Raw genomic sequence first — 14,564 nt, 5'->3', positions numbered from 1 at the left:
CTATTGGCCGATTCGGGACACTTCTGGTGGGCCCCCTGCTTCAATCTGTTCAGTTGTTGACAATATAAGTCCAAATTGAGTGTTTTGCCCTAATGGGAGCAACTCATACAACGATTCTTTCCAATCCCACCAAACCCAAAGCAGGACCTTCTTGGCCGTTAATCCTGGCTTGGCGATCGTTTCAGCCACTTTAACGTGCTTTGAGCCCGATTTTTTGTATCGTATGTTACCCATTTCTTATTGCCAGTTTTCATACACTTCAAAATGGATCGATTTCGTTACGTTTCAACAAAGAGTCGCAAATATCAATTTGATCCAAAAGGTTGTGCTGTCTGAATTTGTTTGGCACCCATACATCGATCTTTTTCTTAAGGCCAACCTAATGGAATTGGTTGCAAACAGTTTGTTGGCTAATTTTCAGCTTCTTGTGGGTAATTGGAATAAGCACTAACATATCGGTCCAACTCGACGATTCCTATTATTTTTTCGCACTAACATATCGGTCCAACTCGACGATGCCCATTATTTTTTCGCCATTTTCGATGGTTGGGCTGCCAGAGTATGTTTGCTTTCTATACTATATTAAGTCCATAAACAGTACAATTTTTTTCGCCCGCCTATTCCACCTTTTCACTTTGTTCATAGTGATACTGATGAATCTATCAAATTTTATCTTTTTTATATTTCCATTTTGGAAAGCTGTAAGAAATAACTGTATTCACCAAAGGCAAAACTGTAAATGAGCTTTTTCAAATTGTACGCTTAACTTTTTAGCATATTATTAGTTTTTTTTACATGCAATTTATTAATTGTAAGATATAGCTCACTAAAGACATCTCTGAACTTTTTCCTTAACCTAATACATAACTCAATTTGATTTTTCTGTGAGGTTTTACAATCTACTTAGTGGCCATACTAGCTTCTTTTTTTTTTTTTAAGTTAAGCATCTTCTTGTAAAAAATAACTTTCCTCCTTAAACCTTATAACGAAAAGTAATTTAAAGAGAAAAGAAAAAATACCCTCTTATTAATAAAATACCGAAGTTCGGTTTATTCAGTGTATGAACAATGGGGGGGGCGTAACTTATCTTTCAATACTATGTAAAACAAAACTTTTACTCAATTCGGAACAAACAATAAAAGTTTTCTGAGTAATAAATTTGTTTTATTCTTTTTTAGAAAAAGAAAATAATGTATTTTACACCCTATATATCCATAACATTCTTGATAACTACAAATTCTATTCTCATCTTGTGTCAATATAAGTTTATTAATAAATATTACTCTATTTTTTCACCGTATCAATTTTAATCCAGAAAGAAATACAGGGTTGATCTTATATAGTGGTACACCTAACAATATCTTCAATCCGGAATGGTATTCCGGGAAAATCACGGAGGAGGACAACAATACATATTATCTCTGAGGAGAGTAAGCTGAGACGGTAAAAAAGATTCTAAATTATCTCAAGGTCAACAAAAATTCGGGCAAAGTTTTGCTTTTTTTTTTGATGAAACAAATTCACCGTTAATGCGACTGTGAATAAGCAGAACACCCGCTACATCACAACTGAACATCCAGATAATGTATCATCTTCAATGAACAAAAAATCCAGCCGGAATCATGGTCTTGGGCGTTGGGGAGTTGCCATTTCATTTTTTTTTTTAAAGAGGAAGGAGGTGCTCAATGCAGATGCTTGAACTTTTGGATAAGAAAGTGCTACCTTGGGACAGAAAAAATTTCGGGGACAACTTTGGTTCCACTCAAGATAAGGCTCTGTGTTATCCCGCTGCTAAGACCTAAGTCTTCCTGAGAGACAACTTCCCAGACTTTTGGAATCTCCACATGTCACTGCCCTCCTATCCAGACGCAAACCCCTTGGACTAGTGTATCTACGCACATCTGGAGTAGAGGGTGTGTGCTACTTCCCACAGGAGTGCCCAGTGGGAAGAGGGTTCTATCAGGAAGGAGTGGACCAAGCTCGAGTTTGACTACATAGCCCAGGTCTGCAAGGGATTTATACCTTGTATGGAGGCCATTATTAGGAGTGAGGGCTCACATATTGAATCAAAGCTGTGCCAAGCACTATTTTCAGATGATTGCTTAATTTAATTTCCTCACAAAATCTTTTGTTGACATTTTACTCTTCAAAGTTGAAAGTAATGACATGTGTTCCACTAGATATGATCAACCCTGTATATTATTATCTGCACAGAGTCTAACAGTTGCATATAATATAAACAAAGATATTTTACAATTAAGCAAACAGTTTGATAATATTATTTTTAGGTGATATATGTACTTTTTGTAAAGAGTACAATTGTACATTCCGAAGATATTACTCATAGCTTAAAAAGTTTGAGTGGGAAACGGGAAGTCGCAGAAGCTTACAAGAAAAGAAAAAATATTTATGTTAAATATGTAAGAGTTTACAAAGACGCAGTTAAAGTGCATAGCAGCGAGGCTGGAAACTTTTTGTTTATTCTTTAAGTTTAACAAAACTAAGGGCATTCACGGGTTGGGGGAGGGGTTGATTGGAGGTGTTGTAGCCCCCCTCCCAAATTTCCAAAAAGTCCAATTTATCAAAAAAATTTCAAGTAATTTTACTTTTTCTTGTTTTTTTCAATTTTCAAAAAATTTGAACACAAATATATGATTTTTTAAAGTCTCCCCAGAAAATTTTAAGGGATGTAGTTACGAGACTGAAAGCTGTTGAATGTACAGCTAGCATAGCTAGAAATAATGTAACTGAGGTAGAACTAAAGTTTGAAGTTTATCAATGATTTTTTTAAATAATATTTCTTTCAAAATGCACATTATGTTCTTATCTTGATCGGGCAACTCAAAGGAATTCCTTCTATATATAAAGAATTATAAATAATATAAGGTTGAAATCTATGATCGAGCCACCATGCAAATAGGTCATACCTTTAGCCTAATTTTACATATTGTATACAGGGTGGTTCAAGTAAAATCAGACCATCTTTAACTACATCCAGAATAATAAGGAATGTATTGAACACGATTATATCAATTTTAGAGTGAGAGGTTGATAGTTATGCAACTTTAAAATTAAAAACAAGTATTTACGATGAAGGAAACCTGGAGGAATACCATAATCGAATTGACTTGCACGGAATATATCTCAGCGTACACTAAAAAGATACTCGGGCATCCAAGGAGCAGAGTCTACGACGGTTGCAACAGCTGGAAGGAGGAGGGTGAATATTAGAGAAAACTTTAAAAGTCCCGGAGTGATAAAACACGCATTCCCAGATTCCTCGTAGTCTTAATACGTTATGTCAGGGCATATCGTGGGACTCCGATTAACGTTCTTGCCAAAAAGCGCAAAATAAGCTGTGCAACAGTCTCCAGAACCATAAACACTGATCTGAGCATGAAGTCATACCCCCTCTATAGAAGATATATCCTTACAGACAAAATAAACATTACCAAGACTGCCTCTGAAAGAAAATTTCTGAACGATTTAAAGTCCCATTGTAACCAAATCATCTTTTATTCGGATGAGAAAACAATGTCGACAGATCCCACAACATCTACAACTCCATGGAGGAACATGAATCTCAGAGGGTTGCCCACAGGGAGAGTTAATTTATACCACGTATTTAAAACTAAGTTTCTGGCAGCATAATTACTATTGGGACACTGGGAGCAACGGCAGTGGTAGATCCCCCATATTCTTAGCGTTAAAGGAGGGTGCTGATAGGTACTGTGAACTCCTGTCTGACCAAGTGAACCCTTGGATGAAAGCTCAGGCCAATGGTGATTTGTTCTTGTTTCAACAATTCTTCACCACTTCTAACAAGGCCTGCAAGAACCAAAACTTGTTTTAAAAAAGAGAAAGTGTCATTTTAACATCCTCACGCATGGCCCTCTAACTCCCTATATGAATCCCATAGATTACTTAGGTTAGAAACAAAGATCTCTGGTCATTCACCCAATAGCATCGACTCCATAAAGGCCTCCATTATCAAGTACGTTGCACTTGTTTAATTCTGATCAGACCAGATTCCTTGGCTCTGGAGGCAAAGTTTGTTTTTTCGCAAATAATTGGACTTTTTTTGATAAAAAAGATTGATTCCACGTGTCTCAAAGTTTTTTAAGGTATGGGTCCTACCTTAATTAAATTTATTATGGATTGTACAAATTAAAAAATGGACGGAAGAAGAGGAACAGCAAGTTAGTCTTAATATGCATCTTCATTATGGTTGAAGAAGGAATACGGTAAGTTAACAATGACAATTTAGTAGTTCATAAGGTCAAATATTTGAAAAAAATGCTTTATGATTACCAAAATTAGTATTTTCACATGGTCAATTATATGTTGCATTTTCAAGATTTTTTAATAGGGTGGAGGAGGGGTGTGTTTAAATCAAATCCAATTTTAACCCAACTTTTCAAATTCAAAATGGTTTTTTAAGCACTGTGAAAAAAAAAAAAATCTAGCCAAACCCCTCACCCCCAACTTACTTTTTCATCCATAAATGCGTATTTTGTCAAGGTAATAAGAAAAAAGTTGCGAATGTCGTAATCATTACAGCCTTTTTATTCTTAAAACAATAGTTATATAATATTTTAAGTTTATAAAGTAAATTTTTAAGGTCACAAAAAGGTCAATTTTTATTTTAGTGTGTAAACTGGGGGTGTCCGATTTTAGGGTGACCTGTTAATTCGATCTTCCATTGTATTTTGACAAAAAAGTTATGTTTCTAAAGTGTCAGTCTTCAAAGGGCGTTTCTTTACTTCTATAACCATTTTGAAAATGACTTTTTTTAACGACATTCTTTATTTGTAAAGGGATTCAAAAGTTTGAATTTTAAATTTATGTTGTTGAATTTCAAAAGATTCATTAAAGTTATTTTCCTCATGTAATATATAAATATAATTCTTATTTTTCATTTTGAAGAAAAGCAAATTGTAGCCTAATGATATCCTTCGGATACTCAAGCGATCAGAAAGACTGTACTTTCCTCCGATTAGCAACATCCACAGACGTTTCATACAAAAACTTAGTACTTTAAATGTAGTAACTTTATCTTGATTTAAAAATAATAAATCATTGAGATATTCTAGATATTTCCCATCCAGCCAGTCTTTCAACAAATTCAAACAAAATTTTATAAATAATTGCTCTTCTCAAACAACCAGAATGATTCCATCAACAGAGAACATATATATTTGGATTTGAAGATTTTGATATAATCAGAAGGTTGATCATATCGAACCAAAAAATATGCCGAAATGTATTAAATGATTTCTTAGACAAATTAATGAGAACATCAATAAATACCATTTTAAAGGTCCATGATGGTGGTAGCCATAGGAAGATGAAACTAAATGGGAACTTTTATTTTGTATAATGATCTTTCTTCTGGAACCAATCAATTATTCTAAATCATGCCCAAAGTGTTACATTTTATGAAATAGTTCAGATTGGGCAATTTACTTCCAATGATAAATATGGCTTCTTTTAAAATAAAACTTTGGATTTTTTATAAAAAAAATTCCAAAAACAAGTACCCTCCTCCCCAAAACAAAAAATAAATAAATATATATATAATCCTGAGGACGCCACTGGTCTATATTAAACCCCCTACGAGTAAATGTGTTCAAAAAAAAAAAGTGTTGTAATATTTGTCTTCCTGTCTAACCTAGATGTTATACATGTAATATTTGTAAATATAAAATGAATAAATACCCGAACATAAATGTAATTCCTACATACCTCAGACTATACATATTTAACATACATAATATTGAATTCCTAACATGGTTGTACTTCTAAGAAAGACATACCTACATACATACAAACATCATGCATGTCAACTCTCACAAAAAATGTTCTCTCTAGATATTGTAGGCATGTCCATATTAAACAGTATACAAGGCATAAGTAATACGTAGGGAAGACCGACATAGTTTCATTTTTTTTTTTTGATTTTGGTTAAATTTAGTGATAAGACGATTAATTGGAATCAGAAATTGGGTGGTTTTTTTTATGTTCCTTTAATTTGTTAGATGGAGTTGCACTCATTCAGTATAAGTAAACATAGAGAATCCATGTGACCTAGTAATCTTTTGGTGAAATCCATATACAGAAAGTATATTTCTTTCTCTAGGAATCGTCTGGGCGCAAACGCACGTTGAATTCTGGAGAGATTAATTTCTCTTGAGCGTGTTGGCACTGAGCTACAGCGATTCCATTGTTTTTTCTGGAATCGGAATCAGGAAAATAATGTTTAATTTACGATTCCCATTTTTATGTATATTCTTAATGTTATTGAACAAAGAAGAAACTTTTTCAGCAGTAGTGAGTTTACAGGGGTGTCCGAAGGGTAAGGATGGAGGGGATTTAGTCTCCCCCCAAATTAAAGAAATTTTTTCTTTTTACTAGAAAATTTAATATTTTTAAATTTTTACAAAAAATTTAATAATTAAAATTTAATTTAATTTTAAAAAAGAAAATTCCCAAAAAAATTAATTTTCTATTAATAACTATGAATTTAAAAAATGTTTTTCTAAGAACTTTACATTTGAAAACTAATTTTTGATATTTTTTACCAAAAAATTAAATTTTTCTATAAACAGCTATGAATTTTTCAAATTTTTTTCCTAAAAATTAATATTGCAAATTTAATTTGCGAAATTTTTTTCCCAAAAAATTAATTTTCCGTGAACAGCTGTGATTTTTTAATATCTTTATCTAAAAAAATAAATATTAGAAATTAAATTATTGGAATTTTTTTCCCAAAAATTTAATTTTTGGGTTAAAAAAACAACAGAAAACGTAGCCCTCCCAAAAATATAATCCTGCAGACGACCTTGGTATATGTTGGATGACATATATGGTATAAATTCTCATCTCATACTTTAGCCCGAAAGCTAGTCGCCTGTGAGGAAGCCTGACACCTTTTAGCCCAACTTAGCAAAAGCCCACCTCCACCTCCACTTGTCTTGACGTTTGAATAGATTAGATACAAGTAGGTTCGTGAGAAAGGAAATAAACACAAACTATCAAGGAATTACTCCATTGTCAATCCTCAATTCAGCAATAATGATAAAAATATTCACGAAAACTGAGAAGAAACAAATTGAACACAAGCTAAACGTGAACAAAAGTGTTCTAAACACGAGTAGTGGGCCCAGATATAGTTATTTTAGGGGAATAAGTTTTGTAAAAGGATCAAGGAAAGCTAACTTTTGCAAAATTTACCTTTATTATTACTTGTCTTGTGAAAATTCGCCTGGGAAAAAGCTCGCCATGCGGAAGAATCGCCTTTATTTATTTAATGTAAATATTATTTACATCAAATAAAGAGGATGCTTTATTTTATCAATTTTAATTGTTAGAAATTTATTGCAAAATGGTATTTTTAAATATTAAAGAAACGGAGTGGGCATTTGGATTTTGTTTAATCGTCCCATCTCTAATTTAATTGCTTCGAGATGGGTTGACTTACATTAAGGATGAACATATTGTCCAATCCCATATACAATTCGAAGTCATTACAAAATTCATGAAGTTGATCCCAGTTTATTAATGTTGGCAATTAAAGAGAGCGATTTTTATAAAAGCCGAAATTGGCAATTTTTTTAAATTAATAAATTGGATTTTTTAAGAAGTATATCAGTCATAACAAATCAATTCATTTGTTGAACAAAGTGTAGTTTCTGTGTATAAAACATTCCCCAGGGGGGTCCACAGGAATAGATATATATATATTTTTTTTGGGGGGAGGGCTTGGTTTTGAAATTTTCTTGGAAAAAAATTACCAAAATTAAAATTTTTTGAAAAAAAAATAGAAAAATTAAATATTATGGAAAAAAATTTCAAAAACTAGATTTGAAATAATAAATTTAACTAGATATTTATTTTCTAATAACTTTTTTCACAAAAAAAAAAAAAAATTCACAATTTTTCCCTAAAAATTATTTTTTTTGGTAAAAAAATTTCAAATATTAATATCTATTTCAAAAACAATCATAAATCAATAGCTATTCTCAAAATTTTTAAAAATCAATAGCTATTTTCAAACAATTTAAAAAAACAATAGCTATTTACAAAAAATTAAACTTTTTTCCAAAAAATTTCAAAAATCTATACCTGTTCACAAAAAATTAAATTGTATGGAAAAAAATTTGAAAAATTAAATTTTTGGGAAAAAAATTGAAAAATTAAATTAAATTTTTAATATAAAATGTTTTTAAAAAATAATTTTAAATTTCTTAGTTGAAGACCTTAATTTTTTTTTTGGGGGGGGCGAGGGCGCTACAACCCCTCCAGTCTCTCCCTGTGGAGGACCCTGTTCCTTGTCTAACAACATCAATATTTCTTTGAGTAAAAAGAACAAAGAAAGGATTTTGACTCCGCGATCTGGACATTTCAACAAAATAAAAATAAGAAACACCCTTCTGTAGCTGTTTTAAGTTTCTAGATAAAGGTCAAGTTGCAACTGTTCCTTATTATAACTGTCCACGCCTCCCCTATTACAGATTTGATAAATTATCTAGTCGTCTCGTCTCACACGCTTATTCTGTAATATACCACATAACTCCAGAATATAAATATTTCACGGCTTTCATGCTCTTTGTGTAATAACATTGATTATATGTATTTCAATGCGTTATAATAAGTGTTACATTCATCCGATTTAAGTCAAGTAATCCCCATTCAGTTCGATAACTTGTTACCAACGAGAATCCAACTTCATAATGCCCTTTTCTTAGAAGCTCCTTTCCCTATTCGTAAAAACATGGACAACCAATTTTTTCAGGGCTCTATTGCACCCAAATTTGTACCCCCAAGCGCGTTGGCCAAAACAAAGAACATGTGATAACTATTTGGTGTCAGGTCCGGACTGTAGGGTGGATGAAAATTAACTTCCCATCCGAGCTCCTGGATCTTCTGGCGCGTCATCAAATATGTGTGCGGCCTGGTATTGTCTTGATGATGTCTAATTGTCTCCGATTCGCTCATACTGGCAGCTTCTGTTTGATCGCCAGCTTCAAACGGTTGATTTATTCAAGTTAGAGTGTAGAATAGAGCGGGGGGAAAATAATTCAAACCACTCTTATGCAACACGAAGCATAAGAGTATCTGGCCTGTTTATATTGCATTTTCTTTCCCGCTTTCGACGCGTTATTCTCTTTCAGATAGTAAAAATGTAAAATATCAGGGATTTCCTCCATTGTGACCTTCATTCTTGAGGCACAATTATTTACAACTGAACTAGCCAGGCACATTACTATCCAAAAGTATTAACTCACACCTTTACAACACTATATTGTATGATCCGATGTGAGCAATAATGAACAAGATATACTTCACACATACTTTCACATTTAATTATGGTGCACTGTATATACTTAATTATTATATTACACTTATACTTGATTGTTTGAACGAGATTTTTTAGACATAATGAATTGAACATTGATACAGGTTGTGTGATACAAAAACTTAAAGTTCCGTAGATTTCTATAAATATTCACTACTTACAGCGAATAGGTTAATTCAGTTTCATAACCAAAGCTTTATCGAAGGAGGGGCAACGACCATGAACTAAGATTTTTTTCGGGTTGACTAACTATGACTCGTAAATGTTTGTTCTGTAAATTTATTAATGCCCTTTTTTTATATGAGCCCAAAATACTCTCTAAGGAAAAACCATAACAGAAATTACTCCGATGTCGATCATCCATTCGACTCGGAGACCAAAAATAACTCCCCAACCAATCCTTTCGTTAACATATACATTTACACTTTGATTTTCCCTTCTCAAAAGTTAAATAATAAGTATAACAGCGTTGAAAAAACAAATTAAAAACCACAACACCTTTTTGTCAACTAGAAACAAATTTCGCACGCATTAAGATCATTTTTTATACAACTCTAGCGATGTCAGTCTGTCCTGTCTGAATACAACACACACAAAAAAATATAATTCTAAATCCACAAAGATCAATGCATTTAATTTATATAAACCAGTCACAGTAGGCCGCACATTTTTTTACAATCAGTCCTACTCAGAGTCAAACCCAGGCCCGTAACTGCAAAAGGGGGCATACTAAAGCTGTTATCATTATTATGGTATTCTTGAAGAGAAAACATATGTATGATAGAGTAATCCCTAGTTCATGAAAAACTAAAAACAAAAAATAGAGGATTTTTTGTATTGGAGTTATAAGTGTAATCCTTATTGGTCTCGGAATAGAACTTAGGATCGATATGGAGTATTCCTGCCTATATCATTACTAGATACGAAATAAGGTATACTATTTATTTCCTTCACCTCATAGCAGCTGGCTTTAATGATGCCCCATGACAGCTATGCTACTTTCTCCCAAACATTATTTGAATTGCCAAGATGAAACACGTTAATTTTCGGCCTTTTTTTATAGCTATTATTTGATATCTATGGTAACACGTTTATAGACTATTTATTTAAAAATAACTTTTATTAATCTGTATATATATATATAAAGAGCCGCATAACAACACATCTTGAACATAAAATTTTAGACTCTAACAATAAAGTATTTTCAATATCCGAAATATTTTATTACGTAACGTCTGCAATATTTGCAATGTGAACCAGTTATAAAGTGATCTTTTTTAGACAACATTATTCTCTTTAACTTTTTTGTTTTTGCAAGTACTAAACAAATCTTTGTAGATTATGTTCCTCTTTACAATTTTAATAGATGCTATTTTCTATATTTTTTTTTTCAAAAGTAGTACCAAAAAGGTAGGTTTTTTTAAATTTTATTCGCTAATTTCGATTTGACAATTTTTGACAAATATAAAAGACGGACTTCTCATCTTTACAAATTTTTTCACGCATGTTGATATGTTATTTAAAATTCATAATAATATTTATATATTGTAACGCTCTCCCGTAACGAAGGGGTAGAAATATTAAATGTCTCTAAATATTTTGGAAATATTAAGGAAAAATAACATTGAGCATTGTCAATGTGGTTTCCTGCTCCCTTCCTGGTCCGAGCAACGCCCGTTTACCCTTTCCTAGTAATTTATAATATTCTAACTCAACAACTCTGATTTCAAAAAGAAATTGTTTTGTCATTTAACTCTAGAACAACGACGGTATCATTTTATACTTTAACCTTCAACCCTAGCCTTCCAAAATATATATAATTTTATTAAATATGTGAAAGCTACATCAAGACAAAGTTTTCAGTTTCTGAAGCACATTATGCTCCCGTAGACGACAGTGGAATTACAACCACAGATTTTTACGATTATAAAAAAAAAAAAACTTTATGTGGAGAAGATTTCATATTTCTATTCGAATTACCGATTGATCCAACTCTGGTTAAAAGAAAACGTTTTCTTCAAAAAAAAAAAAAAAAAATTAAATAAACAATTTTTTTCCCCCAAAATTTAGTCTTAACTAAAAAAATTAAAGTCAAAATGATTTTGAATTTGTCTTTTCAAAAAAAAAAGAAGATTATTCAGTAAAAGTTTATTTCTTGCACAAAATTCTTCAAAAAAGTGGCCAGATCATGTTTTTTTCAACCATGTATATCCCTTTCACTAAAATTTTATTGTCAAATTTGTAAAAATAAACACTTTTCTTACGAAAATGAAATTATATTGATGATTTTTTTTTTCTCGGAATTTGAAATTAATAAAATTCATTGTTGTCAACTTTTTTTTTGAAACATTCAGTCAAAAATCCCAACATCTCCCCTAGGAAAATCCTAGTAACAAATGCTTTGAATTATATGTACATTTGTTAATTTAGTGATTACATAAATATTTTTTCGGTGTTTTGTGTTACTTAATAAAAGTGTGAATGATATGAATTATTTCTAAGAACTGTCGTGAAGAATTTCATATCAAACATAAATTACGTTGTTAAAATTATTTAATTTTGTCACTCAATGAAGTCATAAAATTAATATTAATTTAAGAGATTCAATTGTTGCAATTTTTTTAAAATAACATTGTTGAATTTTTGTCAAGAAGTACAAATTAATTGAGGATGATAAATAAAGTGTTTTGATGTGCACCTCTCCTGTTATGGTTAACAAATGAAATATGTTTGATAAAGGATTGGAATAGAAGAAGTACATATCACTTCTCCCGTAATTAATTAATCATAAGGAAACATGATTAATTATTCATATTCTAAAACACTCCTGGATTGACAAACAAACATAGTTATATCATTAGTTCAACAGAAAACAACTATTTAATGCGTTTTTTACGAATAACTATTTCATATTTTGATAATAAGTTCAAAATAAACATCTATTTCAACCAAAAATAATCCAAGATACTTAGGCAAGTCTTTAAATATCTTGAAATAATCAATTACTAACTACAGGACACTTATTTTGGGTAATAAAGACCAAATACAACGGAAGATTTAAAAGAAATACCATCAACAAAACCTCTCCCGTAACAAAATGACTTAAGAAGGGGTTAGATACAAAATTCCTTTTTACAATTAATATGTGTAAAATGATAGAACTCCAAATCAACTCCTTTTGCCTTAAAATCATTTAAAATGGAACATTACTTAATTTTCTTTCAGTATGATTTGCAAAGATACATTTTAAAGTAGGTTTTGTATTTTTGTACATATTCATACTTAATCTCATCATAATACGATTTTTTTTAATATGTAAGGAGCAACATCCTGAATGTATACTTTTTTAGAGTAGGTCCATCCTTAAATATTTTTTCCTATAAGAACATATTGCGATAGCATCACCTAAAGTCAACCAAAAATGTTATAACAAATTATGTATAGATGAAGATAAGAAATAACAAAAAAATAAACTGTTGGAGCAATGGAGGGATTGTCAGCTTGTTGTTTGTGATTCCTTTGTCTTGTCTCTGTTTTCAAACACTCCTATTTTCATCCTCATAATATTATTAAAAAGAAGAACAGAAAACTGCACCAATGAAGAATAATATTATGTACGTTAGATTTAGTGATGTAACGCGCCCTTAAATTACCGCTCCGGGTTCAGTGCAATTCTGGGCTCTAACACGGCATACCCGTAGATTGCTTGAGGGAGTCAGCTGTTGCTACTCACCCTCTATTTAATGCACCTTGATTGTATCACGCAACCTTTTCTCCGAAAATAAACAAAAGGCCCAAAATCAGTTGAAAGCTAGCTAGTCTTGTGTTCGTCCTTAGTTAGGATTAAAAACTGAAGTCCCATCTCGTTCAGTCTAGGTCCAGGTCAGTGCTGCATATACGTCCACAAACTGATAAAGGTCGGTCTTTGATGACGTCACTCAAATTTATTTCTTATTTTTTAAATCTGTTTTAGTAATGACGGTATTAAGGGTTGATCCAAAGGACCGCTAGGATCCAAAGGCGCCCTCAGGATTATATATATGGTTTTAAATTAAACGATTTAAAAGTGTATTTTTTGCCGTTCATAGTTATCTTTTTTAAATTCTTTCATCGTATATACCCTATGAGGTTTTTTAGTTGTACTAGTGGTTTGTATTAGCTCACAAGATGCGCCAGAACGTTAATCAGTCCCTATTCACGCCAGTACCCGCCGTATTGTATAATGCAACCTTTCCTCCAAAAAGAAACAAAAAAGTGCCCAAAATATCACTTAATTCGCCGAATAAGTAATCATATCAACTTCTGTTTATCTTTTTGTATTCCTGAACTATAACCATCATATTATTTTGCACACAATTTTTTAAATGAATTATATATGCACACATATATTGCGGAATATTAAAATCCCCCATAGTCTATTAATTGTACTGTATTATAATATTGCTTCGTAATATTTTATTAAAAACATAGACAAATACATTTGTATTTGTCTATGGATATTTTTGTGTGAGCGAAGTAACGCCGTGTAATGAGTAATTTGTTATTTTTCTCTAATTTATAGGATGTAAATTTTATATTTTACCTTGTGGGGCAAAAAGCTAAGGCCCGCCACAGGGTAGTGGATTTTTTGAGATGCTTCTTCCATTGTAGAATTAGTATGCAAAGTCCCATTTTTTAATAAAAACTAATTAAAGACCCCATTAATTTTCTATATTTTTTTTCCCCCCTTTATTGATCTAGGGAAATTACATTATACATTTATCAAACGGCCACGCTGATTTTTTGAAACTGTCAAATAAATTATATTTTGAACGATCTTTTTAACAGGATGATTTATAAACATTTTCATGTAATATCCTTGAATCACAGTTAATGAGCCGGTTCATTTTGGAGGAAGAAAACAAGTCCTTTGACATATTTTCAGGCTTGTAAGTGTTTCACTATTTTGGCTTTCGGTTCAATTTTTTTCTGTTACATGTTCAGCAATTATTTCTGTTCCGTTCTGTGTTCAGCAATTAATTACGTTCCATATTATAATGTACGAGAGCAAATCACACCTTCCACTTTAATAGTGTCAAGGAGGTATCATGTGAGAACTATGTTTCAAGATTTTTAACACAATAATCTGGTGAATATTAGCGTTCGAATGAGCTACAACTGACTAAAATCGGTTCATTCATTGTCGAAATGGCAAAGTATAGCCGAT

The 14,564-nt window shown here is 31.7% G+C and overlaps 1 long non-coding RNA gene across 1 annotated transcript; it reads left to right on the top strand.

Annotated features, from left to right (window-relative positions):
* Positions 1-13,133: 13,133 nt before the first annotated feature.
* LOC121125292 (uncharacterized) lies at positions 13,134-14,071 on the top strand. Its single transcript, XR_005866595.2, has 2 exons — positions 13,134-13,275; positions 13,332-14,071. It is a non-coding gene; the product is annotated as an uncharacterized lncRNA (long non-coding RNA).
* The last annotated feature ends 493 nt before the right edge of the window (positions 14,072-14,564 follow it).

This window comes from Lepeophtheirus salmonis, chromosome 10 (genome assembly GCF_016086655.4).
Source record: "Lepeophtheirus salmonis chromosome 10, UVic_Lsal_1.4, whole genome shotgun sequence".
NCBI classification, from domain to species: domain Eukaryota; kingdom Metazoa; phylum Arthropoda; class Copepoda; order Siphonostomatoida; family Caligidae; genus Lepeophtheirus; species Lepeophtheirus salmonis.
Note: the sequence above shows the minus strand (reverse complement) of the source record. Positions and strands in the feature narration are given on the sequence as shown.